The sequence below is a fragment of the Salvelinus namaycush genome, chromosome 21 (assembly GCF_016432855.1).
Source record: "Salvelinus namaycush isolate Seneca chromosome 21, SaNama_1.0, whole genome shotgun sequence".
NCBI classification, from domain to species: domain Eukaryota; kingdom Metazoa; phylum Chordata; class Actinopteri; order Salmoniformes; family Salmonidae; genus Salvelinus; species Salvelinus namaycush.
The window spans coordinates 51,203,310-51,208,083 of NC_052327.1; positions in this window are offsets into that span (position 1 = coordinate 51,203,310).

Consider the following 4,774-nt stretch of genomic DNA (forward strand, 5'->3'; position numbering starts at 1 on the left):
TGTTATTATGATAATTAGATTTCCGCAGGGGCGTGGTCATAGACCTCAGGGGGTTTAAATATCTTAAGAGCAGCAGACCCATGAAACAGGTGCTGCCTCAGAACTGACCAATGAAACAAGTGCCATGCTGCCTCAGAACAGACCAATGAAACAAGTGCCATGCTGCCTCAGAACAGACCCATGAAACAAGTGCCATGCTGCCTCAAAACAGACCAATGAAACAAGTGCCTTGCTGCCTCAAAACAGACAAATGAAACAAGTGCCGTGCTGCCTCAGAACAGTGTGTGAACACCGCAGACTCTGACAAAGTCACCCACACACATGTACCAATGCATGTGCATGCACAAGTCTACAAACACACCATCCCTCCCTCCCTCCACAGCCAGACGTGTACCTGTAGAGTGCTGGGCTGTCAGTCTGTCGTTCCTCTGGTGACACCAGAGGGCCTCCTATGACAACACATCCAGACAATGTGTGTGTGTGTGTGTGTGTGCGCGTGCGTCTCAGGCCTCATGCATATGTATTGTTATGAATAATGAACGACTTCCACTGTGACAACATGAAAACCAGAAGAGCCCCATGCTGCTGGAGAGGAGGATGGAGATGAGGCTGGGGGGGAGAGGAGAGGATGGAGAGGAGGATGGGGAGAGGAGGATGGGGGAAGAGGAGGATGGGAAGAGAAGAGGAGGATGGGGAGAGAAGAGGAAGATGGGAGAGAGGAGGATGGGGGTGAGGAGGAGGGGGGAGAGGAGAGTGTGCCAGCGGTTGCTGGGAATGTTTTGGTGAAGGATCACAGAGAGAAATCAGACCAAAGAGGGAAAAACAAAAAGACAAAAAGAGAGGGAATCTGAGAGAAGCATCCTCTCCTCTCTCCTCCTACACAGTCAGGGCTGAGGATGGTAGGCTGGAGAGACCCGAGCTGATTTTCGGTCGTTGTCTCCTCCTACACAGTCAGGGCTGAGGATGGTAGGCTGGAGAGACCCGAGCTGATTTTCGGTCGTTGTCTCCTCCTACACAGTCAGGGCTGAGGATGGTAGGCTGGAGAGACCCGAGCTGATTTTCGGTCGTTGTCTCCTCCAATGGCACATCAGGAGCATTCAGAGCGTGAACGGTAAAAACTATTAGCTTCTCGCTGCTCCGCGGCCGATGTATGGTCTGTCCTCTCCTCCCGTTACCACGGCGCTAGAACACTCGTATCGACAGGAGGGGCTCCAAACAGAAATGAGCGATAATGAGACTGTTGCTCACTTTAAGTGAGTGTGTGTGTGTGTGTGTGTAATTGTCAGTACGTGGGGCACGTTTCCCTCCATGTGAAGCAGTTCCACCCAGCAGGCTCTTGAACTTGGAATATGAAACACTACGCGTGCATCAGAATGCTGCACTTATTACAGATAATACATTGAAAGCTATAGGCCAGTGATTAAACAGCACCACATTATGGAAAGGATATCAGCCATTTATAACAATAAATATTAAAACGTATTCAACTTTTATAGCACTATTCATTACATAAAGACATGTCAAAGCTCTGTAAAGCAACAACAACAAATAACATTACATTCAAAAACAACAACATCACTAATCATCATGAGTTGATCGACGGTCAAGAAACTGAAGGTTGACAACGTTGATGGCTTGAGTGAGGTCAGCATGGGAAGGATGTGGTCAAAGGGAGAGGCGGGAGCAGCAGGTTGACGTCACGGTGTCTCCCCATCCACGTCGTCTGTGGCTTCGTAGGACCGATGACGTTAGAGTTCCGTACAAGTAGCTCGCCAACTACACAGCTTCTTATGGTGACGAGAAGACAGTTCAACTGAGGTCCTTTAGTTACATAAACAGCAGAAATTATCAATAGGTTATATGATTTATTTTAACTTACTGGTTAATCCATACTACGGGTGGACGAATACACAAACTGAATTATTGATTTAAAGGCCGAAGCTTTCCATTGGATCTGATAGTTAGATCGTCTATAAAAGAGATAAGAAAGAACCACACAGTGCAGGGGAGAGAAAGAGGGCAAGGCAGTCTATGTGAAGATACGACAGAGGTACACAGTGCAGGGGAGAGAAACAGACGGCAAGGCAGTCTATGTGAAGATACGACAGAGGTACACAGTGCAGGGGAGAGAAACAGACGGCAAGGCAGTCTATGTGAAGATACGACAGAGGTACACAGTGCAGGGGAGAGAAACAGAGGGCAAGGCAGTCTATAAGACAGAGGTACACAGTGCAGGGGAGAGAAACAGAGGGCAAGGCAGTCTATGTGAAGATACGACAGGTACACAGTGCAGGGGAGAGAAACAGAGGGCAAGGCAGTCTATGTGAAGATACGACAGAGGTACACAGTGCAGGGGAGAGAAACAGAGGGCAAGGCAGTCTATGTGAAGATACGACAGAGGTACAGGTTGAGAGAGGTGTTCCTCCATCCATTGTTTCACTCCTTTTCCAAGTATCCCCCCTATCCTCCACTCCTCGAGGCCAAACCAGCCCTCCACTTCATTAGGCTCTGGGGTCAATGTATGGAAATGTATGACAGTATCCATCCATCACATCAGTGGCAGGGGTGAGTCTCCACTCTACTATCCCCCATCTGGAGTGTGTGAAGACGGGCTAAGATAACACCTTAGCCCCAGGCTTCGGCCCTCTGCACATTAATCAAGTGTAAACAGCCTGGCTGGTGGTACATTATCTGATAGTTAGACCCCCTCACTGCTATATCAACCACCCGGCCTGTATGGCTGTGGCAGGCTCCATATGAGGATAACAAACACACAACAATATGAGGATATTTCCCGGCCTTACTATACAATAGAGTAGACAGAGTCATAAAATCCCTATAGAGTCCAATTACGTTTGGAATCCTGATATCTCCACATCGTAAAAAACCCAACAGGAAGCCCCTGCATAGAGCCGACCGACAGAGAGAGAAATACTGCCACTTGTTATCTGTGCCCATTTATGGCGATTTAAAAGGAACCCAGGAGAGGAGGCATTGTTCAGGGGTGCACTCTATGTGCTCTGCCCCTCTGCCCCTCTGCCCCTCTGCCATATGGCACAGTGCCGGGAGACCTCCGGGGGGAGCCGTAGCGCCAAACCCTAATGCCGGAGACAAGTGATTTATCACCTGGCCACCAGGGCTAATCCACCGGGCTCTCTGGTTCTCCTTGTGGGCCTCACACAACAATAGAGAGAGGAGGCTTTATTGTCCAGGTTTTTATCTACTGTACATACATTGAGAACACACACACAGCCCTGTATTAATCATTAGATAGCTATTCCCCCATTCTAACGTGGCTTAATTATGGAGAGTGCAAACATACACATCAGTGCAGTTCGGATATATAATGTTTCCCTGTGTACACACATGATACAGATGATAAGGATGGTAGTAAGAAGGAGATGCAGAAGGAAAGATACGCAATTAAAGGGCGTTAATGCGCAAGACAGTGAGGGATAGAAAGAGTGAGAGAGAAACAGAGCGGGAGAGAGAAACAGAGCAGGAGAGAAACAGAGCAGGAGAGAGAAACAGAGCAGGAGAGAGAAACAGAGCAGGAGAGAGAAAGAGCGAGAGAAACAGAGCAGGAGAGAGAAACAGAGCAGGAGAGAGAAAGAGCGAGAGAAACAGAGCAGGAGAGAGAAACAGAGCAGGAGAGAGAAAGAGCGAGAGAAACAGAGCAGGAGAGAGAAACAGAGCAGGAGAGAGAAACAGAGCAGGAGAGAGAAAGAGCGAGAGAAACAGAGCAGGAGAGAGAAACAGAGCAGGAGAGAGAAAGAGCGAGAGAAACAGAGCAGGAGAGAGAAACAGAGCAGGAGAGAGAAAGAGCGAGAGAAACAGAGCAGGAGAGAGAAACAGAGCAGGAGAGAGAAAGAGCGAGAGAAACAGAGCAGGAGAGAGAAACAGAGCAGGAGAGAGAAAGAGCGAGAGAAACAGAGCAGGAGAGAGAAACAGAGCAGGAGAGAGAAAGAGCGAGAGAAACAGAGCAGGAGAGAGAAACAGAGCAGGAGAGAGAAAGAGCGAGAGAAACAGAGCAGGAGAGAGAAACAGAGCAGGAGAGAGAAACAGAGCAGGAGAGAGAAAGAGCGAGAGAAACAGAGCAGGAGAGAGAAACAGAGCAGGAGAGAGAAACAGAGCAGGAGAGAGAAAGAGCGAGAGAAACAGAGCAGGAGAGAGAAACAGAGCAGGAGAGAGAAAGAGCGAGAGAGAGAAAGAGCGAGAGAGAGAAACAGAGCAGGAGAGAGAAACAGAGCAGGAGAGAGAAAGAGAGAGAGAAACAGAGCAGGAGAGAGAAAGAGCGAGCGAAACAGAGCAGGAGAGAAACAGAGCAGGAGAGAGAAAGAGCGAGAGAAACAGAGCAGGAGAGAGAAACAGAGCAGGAGAGAGAAAGAGCGAGAGAAACAGAGCAGGAGAGAGAAACAGAGCAGGAGAGAGAAAGAGAGAGAGAAACAGAGCAGGAGAGAGAAAGAGAGAGAGAAACAGAGCAGGAGAGAGAAAGAGCGAGAGAAACAGAGCAGGAGAGAGAAACAGAGCAGGAGAGAGAAAGAGCGAGAGAGAGAAACAGAGCAGGAGAGAGAAAGAGCGAGAGAGAGAAACAGAGCAGGAGAGAGAAACAGAGCAGGAGAGAGAAAGAGCGAGAGAGAGAAACAGAGCGAGAGAGAGAAACAGAGCAGGAGAGAGAAACAGAGCAGGAGAGAGAAACAGAGCGGGAGAGAGAGAGAGAGAGAGAGAAACAGAGCGGGAGAGAGAGAGAGAGAGAGAGAAACAGAGCGGGAGA